Below are 8,563 nucleotides of genomic sequence, written 5' to 3' on the forward strand. Positions count from 1 at the left end.
TGAGAGAATTTAGTGAGGTTTCGTTTATATATATATATATATATATATATATATATATATATATATTAGACAGTATTATATAGACATACTTTCATATGTGTTCCTAATTGTAATTGTTTTGGAAGCCCAATGCTCTATGCATATCCTAGTGGACCTAGTGCTTAATGTTCATAACCCAACGACTTGAGAGAATTTAGTGAGGTTTCGTATAGGAAACGACTTGAGAGAATTTGCTTAATGTTCAAATGTATAGGAAGCCTTTATTTACAAATAAAACAATCTGGTGACTTGAGAGAATTTAGTGAGGTTTCGTTTATATATATATATATATATATATATATATATATATATATATATATATATATATATATATATATATATATATATATTAGACAGTATTATATAGACATACTTTCATATGTGTTCCTAATTGTAATTGTTTTGGAAGCCCAATGCTCTATGCATATCCTAGTGGACCTAGTGCTTAATGTTCATAACCCAACGACTCCAAACAATTTGGATCAAGCCCATCATTTGGATTACACAAATGTTATTTCAGTCCGATATCTTTTAACAGGCCAACCTTCCTAACATTTTCATTTGAGTATTCCCAAATCTCATAATCACATTGATTCACAGCCCATTTCAATTTCCTAATATCTTTATTTCATTTAGACTCGCAAACATATGGAAAATGAATAGTAAATCACAAGTTTCATCCTATTTTGAAGAGAACGATTAAATAAAATCTTGCTAAGTAATTTTCCAATTACATTAGTGAGAGTTTGCTTACAACAGATCCTTTTATGTGTTCTCTTAATATGATATTTGACCTCATATACGAACAACCATAACCAAGTTAAATCACATACGTAGCAAAATCTCTTGCTAGGGTATGAGGAGGATGGGAAGTATTGGGTATGTAAGCTATATCTCTGGCGATAAAAAAATTACTTCTAGTGTAACCTCCAAACTCCAAAAATCATATATGGACATGCAAAGAATATTAAAAATTAAAAAACATTAATTTTGTACAAGAGGATCCAAAAAAATATGGCATTGGTAAGCTACCAATAACAAAAAGAAGGTTAGAAAATGATTGATGCAGTTTTGAAAGCGATCAATAGCTCATGACACTTTATGATTAATCAAAGCTATAGATTGAGCCATAGATTCCAAGAACAAAGTTATTACTAATTAAAGAGATTTTCTAATATATGCCCCAAGGCACATGCAACTAGCGTTTACTATATTGAATATTTTTATTGAAACTATCATTTCACATTAATTACATTAATCTTTCTTATTAATTAGATTTTTTTAAATCATTGGCAAATTACTTTTTCATCACTTTTAATTTTTCTCAATTTTTTTATTCATCTATATGTAAAAATAATTATTTTTTTTATGTATAAATGATGTTCACATTTCCAATTGTACAGTGGTGAAACATCCATTCATAAAATGAAGGGAAAAAATAACTTGCCGTAAATTACCGTAATTTGGTAAGTGTTGGATGAGCATTTCTATAACATTCGTCTTTCAAATGGATACTAAAAAAACCATAAAAAGCTCCAATAACATAATTGGTTAGAAATCCATGAACTCTCTTTAAGCATTTTGAGTTAAATTTAAGCGAGCCAAGTTTTCTAGTTATATTTATTCATTTGTGAAGAAACACACAAACTTGAACGGATATTTCTACAAGGTGAAGCGGCCGAAAGTCTTAAATCCAACAAGGGTAAAGTGTCTAGATCTGCCAGCGTAAAAATAGAATTAGAACGATTGTGTAGTGAGGGTTAGAAAGGATAGACGTTTTCAACGCTGCACCATAGGAAACATGAACAACACCATTTATATATATATATGAAGGGGTGAGATCAAGAGAGAACTAGAGAACTCCTATCAACACTTTTGTTTTTAGATCATCAGTGGTTAAAAAAATAAGGAGAGGAAAAAACAATAAAAGATGGGTGTTTAAAGCAGGAAGGGTAAAACTGGAATAGACAAATATCGAAATCTTCGTTCCTCTTTCTTCACACAGGTTGACCATCGCTCCTGACTCTTTGCTGAAAGTTAGGGTTTTTTTCTAATTCGCTACTTCAGTCGTCTAAACTGTCTAAATCTAATACGAAATCAAGCACAAATCAGAAGAACAATATCAGGTAAGCTATTATAGTATTCATCTTCACACAATATCTAATCGATTAGGCGTATTATACACCCAATCGAGTACACACGGCTATCCTGCTAGACATGCTCTGTTTTTGTCTTTTTTGTGTTTAATCGATGATCAATACCACATTGAAGAACATTAATTTGTAATTGAAAGCCATAACTATGAAAATAAGGACCAGCTTGTGTATTTTACATGATTTTCCAAGTATTACATATATGTATTGCTGGTTTATAACACCTATATGCAGTGGTGATGTGTTGTGTATATGCAATTGTAACATCCGTGTTACGAAATTACTAAATAAAAGAAAATTATTGTTTCGTGTGAGTCGCTCGTTTAAATGGGTGCGTGTTTATATTTGATAAGGATTAGGATTGGTGAAAGAAGTGGGTGGTGGGGTCCATAGCTCTCTATATAAGGCCATCCCCCCATCCCTTCACCATTTCTTCCCATAACACACACACACTCCCTAGAATACACACATACTCTCTCTCAAGACCCGAATCCGATTCCGGGCTAAAGTAAGTAAGATCTTGGTGATCAAGTGTCTTCAAACAACAAGAATCACGTTTAGATCCTCGAGTTGTCCAGATCCGAACCAAACCCGAAGCCAAAGGTGAGTTTTAGCCAACAAGGTTAAGTTTTGTGGTTGAGTTCGACATGCAAATCGATATCTTAGTTGATCGGGTTGTAGGATGTAAGAAAAACATAAACTTGGTGAGTCTTAGCCTCACGAGTATGAAATAGGACAAAAAGGTGATGTTCGGACCTCATAAAACACGGGTATACAAAGTTGGTACGACCTAGGGGTCCTAAGGAAGAAATAAGGAGAAAAATGGCTTTAAAATGGTAAAAGCGAAGAAAAAGGTAATTTTGCATCGCACAGCCATACGAAGCGAAAAAGGTTGTTTCACATCGCACAGCCATGCGAAGTGAAAAAGGTTGTTTCGCATCGCACAGCCATGCGAAGCGAAAAATGTTATTTCGCAGCTCAACCCCAGCCAGGAGCTCTGCCCCTTGGACCCTGCTAGGGGCTGCTGCCCCTAGACCCCGCTACCAGGGGCGCTGCCCCCGGACCCCCGTTAGTTGAGGGTTCGTAAACTTAAATGTAGGAAGTAGTGGTAATAGATAATTGACACGTGTAATGTATTGTACAGTTAGCTGTACACAACTAAAGAAGGGCGCTACCATTAACGCGCGAGAGAAATCGACTCCAGGTGAGTTTCTAGCCCCATTTATGTGTTATGTTTTGGGGCTGTGTTCATACTCAATGTGATTAGTTAATACACTTACCTTAAGTGGTAAGTGTATGCCGTATGAATGTTTATAAATATACCTAATTAGTGTAGAAAGAGTTAAACGTATGTGTGAAGAGGTATATGAGAACAGATATAGCTAATGAAAGAAAGGTATGTACGATATGTGTAGTGTATGAATGGTATGTATGATATGTAGAGCTGAAGAATAAAGGGTTGCCTACCCTAATAATATAGGCGAAGAGTAAAGGGTTGCCTACCCTAATAATATAGGTGAAGAATTAAGGGTTGCCTACCCTAATAATATAAGCGAAGAATGAAGGGTTGCATACCCTAATAATATATGCGAAGGTTATAGAGCGAAAGGCTCTTTAAAAACGTAGGAAGGTTATGCATGTATAAAATAATGAAGGTAAGTAAAAGTAGGAATGTATGGAAGTAAGAATGTAAAGAATGAGAATGAAATGTATGTACCTGCTTAACTAGAACTCACTCAGCGTAGCTGACTTTTAGTATGCACGCAGGCAAATAGGTTGAGGCAGCTGGCTTGGGGAGAGACACATGGCATGAGTTAAAGAGACGGGTATCTATGAAGAAGCGTCATGACTGTTTTATGTTATGTCTATGAATGGATAATTTGTATGTTAAGACAAGATTCGATGTTTTGTAATGTAATGCATGAAGTTTTTAATTATTCCGCGAAAGTTTTAATTAACTATGATTTTAGAACTGTGTTTATGAGTAAATCCAACGCCAAGGTAGGGTTTCCGGGATCGGGGCCTTACAGCAATGCTGTTGTATTGCGTATACACAATGATGATATATTACGTATATGCATTATTTATGCATTATATTTATATAGTATATAGATGTTGTATTTTACTGCATACTTAGGTTATATTGCTTATATGTAGCGTTGAAAGTAGTAATAGACGATGCTAAGTGGTTATATGAGTTACAGGTTCATGTTTCTTTTTTGTAGCCACTTCACTTGGGAAGCAGGTTTATTTGATATATCTATATTTTGCACTGATTTATGTTTTCAAAACTCTGTTTTTGTTTGCTTATGATTTTTGTAATGTGTTATTGTTGAGCTGGTATAATTGCAAACCCTAACTCATGGATTTGGTGTTGAATTATGAGTGAAACAGGTGGATATGCCATCATATTTGAAGTGGTTTGTCACTTTGTCTTGTATTGTAGTTTGTACAAAATCAGCAGTGACAATTTCACAAGTAATGTAAATATTATTTGTTAATAACCTAATAACCATTGTTGAGAAATGACAATAGTGTTGTTTCATACTCTTATTTTCTCATTTGTTGACCTGTGTTGAAGTATTTGACTAGTCAAATTGTGGAGGATAAATCTGAGGTGCAGCATCAGATATCGACTTTGGTTTTTTTTTTTGTGGAATTAACATTTGGTATAACGATGCTTTTGTTTATAAAGATACGCAGAGAATGGGCACTAATCGGGAATAAGAACTTGGTTTGATTTATTTTTCTTTGTCTAACAATTCTTTTCAACTAGATGTAGACAACTTATACATAAAAAATTAGACTTGGAGCATTAAAAGGTTCTCGATCCTAAAGCACAAATAAAACCATGCCAATGTGAATTTGACCAGTGTCGTTTAATTGCGGATCCGGCTATACATTTCAGCATATGCGGGAGCTAAGAATGCAGATATGTTATCAGCAGCAAACACATCCATTCAGGTTCTTTGAATTCTACAAACTCTTTTTGTGTAGCAGTTGCTTAAAACATGTATAATTTAGACTCAAATTTTTGTATAATACATATTAATATGCGCAGTCCATTTATTAACCAGATTTCTATCATGTCTCTATCTAATTAGTAAAACGTATCTGTTATATGCCAATAGATTCAAGGCTTGGCGTGGCATGCAATTCTTGTTGGATGGGTTACTCAAAGTACAAGGTAAACATAACACGTTTTTTTTAATAACTTGTGTATATTTTGGTAGAATCTTTTAATAAATAAGTTATATTTATTATGAGTCTTTTAATGAATCATGTGTTTTTGTCACACCCCAAATCTGGGCCTAGGCGTGTGACCAATAGTTGATACCTGTTTTGTAAATATGTCAGAGTTGCGGGGTATTAGCGGAAGCTTTGATTATAATAAAATATAATTTAATTTGAAAATCTCTTGGATAATAAATATCCAAGTATTTAGTTTACAAACCTTGTTTATTCTTGTTTTAATTATTTAAAACTAAGCCATCTCCATCTGCGAGCATCTAACTCCATAAATAACTCTTATGCCTTGCTATGTGTACTATGCTTGCTTTCCTGTAATGTAGGGAAAAATACGTCAGCGATATGCTGGTGAATCGTTGACTCTAAAAGCATTTAAATAACAATTATAATACAAATATAGATTGCTCAACATATCCCAGCAGATATATTGCTATACCCGGTATTTGTAACACTGCCCTACACACATACAAGTCTCCGAGCCACGTAGCCTATTCCGGAGGACAAGATATGACTGTTAGCTCGCGGCCACGTAGCCTTTGATTGTTTATGCTGAACAGTTATGTTTGGATCCAGACACATGCGTATTCGGTCTGAGTTGTTTTGTTTTCTAATTTGTATTATAACGTTTTAGAGATCACGTAATCTCATGCAAATAATTGACTGAATCAATAAGACAAACAACCTATTTATCTTATAGAGTATAAATATGTTTGAATGTTTATAATGGTTTAACGTATTCACATTATAAAAAGGTTGAACGTATTCACCTGTGATTGTGATTGCCTGTCTGAATGATATAATGATCTCGTTTGAAAACCTTTATGAATGAATGATGATTGACCTATTATAAAATAGGTTTATATAAATACCTGGACTGTCTCTTGATCCAGCTACAGACCTTTAGTCTGGTTTTGATAGCTTTAAACCTTGACTGATTATTTGTTTGAATAAAATATTTAGACCCGTAGTCTTTTCATTTGTTTACAAATCATGTGTTGAGTTTCTTCTTCATGAAGAAATATCTATTGATAGGTTTCTTCTTCAAGAAGAAACATTGAATAACTATAACCCTGATATGTAAAATCTTAATCACGAAGAAACATAAATTTTAACTATATCTTTTGCATATAATGTTTCTTAATTGTGAAGAAACTATTTATGACTTATATCTTCTTGTATGTAAAAGCTTATGTTTCATAATCATGAAGAAACATTATCTTAACTATAACCTGTGAATGTTATATTTCTTAGTCATAAAGAAATATAACTTTTGACTATATCTTTTGTATGTGAATGCTTACATTTCTTAAGCATGTAGAACATTAATTTGATCAAGGTTTTGGGCTATACCCCTGACTATGGTCAAAGCCATATAATATAATAATAAAATAATATTTAGGCATAACCCCTACCTTACGCGGGTATTTGGAGTTTATATGCTTAAGTTTGTACGGGCAGTACTTCTACTCTCTAACGCGTATTGAGGCTCAAACCGTCGGAACTTCAAAGCTTGGAACGCACTACGAGGTATGGCACGCAAAACGAGGCTAACTATGTGAAAGTGGTGGTGTTGGGTGTGAGAATGGAAATGCCGTGAGCCTCCCTTTTATAGCCGAAATTGGGTACCATCGCGTAGCGCGATGGTCCTTTCTACTTGGGCGTCGCATAGCGCGATGTCAGCGAATGACACGTGTTATGCTGACTCAGCCCTAGCGTCTGCCACGTGTCCCCCCGTTGCGACACGTGTCTGATGACTCATACAACCCCATCGCATAGCGCGATGGTGTTGTTTCTGGGCTCATCGCGTAGCGCGATGGGTCCTGGAATCAGATTTTTCACTTTTGGTCCTTCGTCTTTGATAACTTGCCACTTCTTGATCATAGTTCCATTTTCCAAAAATACTAAAGCGGCCCTTATACGGCTCGCGACGATGTGAGCGTGCGAAGTGCAAAGTTCACCATCAAAACGCCACATTACGCCCATCGCCCGTGTCCGTGTCCGAGCGCGTGCGTGTCGGGTGCTTCGCACCCTCCGCTAGGACTATGGAGAGTGGATAGCCACATTAAAAAATTTCCATGGAAACTTGCTTCCTTATAAAGAGCTTCCATTTTTTTTCTTGTTTCCATGTGGGATGAAAGTTCCATTCCTTATTTATACCATGTAGAATGCTTCCATTTTCTTCCATCTTTCCATGTGGGATGGAATTTCCTTATTTTCTTAACATGAGATATCTTTATTTTCCTTATCTCATTTTTTCCATTACTTGTTGTGACATCCGTGGCAAAACCGAGTACACCTTAGTATTCATATATCGAATAAGCGATTAAACGCTTATTGCGTAACGAACGAACGATTAACCGAATGGGTCTCGTTATGACCCAGATATCCCGAGGGGCCATCTATATTAGATATATGTCTATTATAAGCCAACATACTGATAATATGGTCTTAGTTCGATAGCAAACAAGTTAAACGAAAACATGCTCGTTTAACCACCCGCTATAGATTTAAACATGAAAGATAGTTACAAACCAAGCATTGTATCATCCGTTAAGCCGAAAAAGACTTACCAAACACTTCTTTGAAAATTTTTAAGCGATCCGTGAAAATATTTTTGATTTTTACAAACATATAGTATGTTTTTATAATTTTACACAAAACTAGCCGAAAAACACTCGTTTTCGCGCTGTTTAACGCACCCGATAAGTTTTTCGCGCCAAAAACCGAACCCGAACTAAATTTGGACCGGGATTTTTGTATTTGGGCTTGGGAAACCAGATTAATGGGCCAAAACAGCCCATCATGGGCCCAAAGGGAGTTCCGATCGGCAGCCCACCCCACCCCCCATTTTTTTTATATAACTTGTTTAGGAAGCTTGTTTATCCAATTTGGTTTATAAAATCTGAGGTCCAAGTAGCTGCATCCTAAAATTCAAGAAAACCTCCAAACCCTAAGGTAAAGGGCTTAAATAAGTAGCTTTTGAACTTGTTTAAACTTGTTTAATACCATAAAAACATGTCTTGGTTACTAAAAATCATTCCTAACCGTGTAAAAATCCTAAAAATGGTCCATAAACATATTTTGATCATACACATGGTAAGGAACCTATTTTGATAGTTTTT

The sequence above is a fragment of the Bidens hawaiensis genome, unplaced genomic scaffold, assembly GCF_021521415.1.
Source record: "Bidens hawaiensis isolate Kalapana, Puna unplaced genomic scaffold, B.hawaiensis_p1.1 tig00018514_1, whole genome shotgun sequence".
Lineage (NCBI taxonomy): Eukaryota > Viridiplantae > Streptophyta > Magnoliopsida > Asterales > Asteraceae > Bidens > Bidens hawaiensis.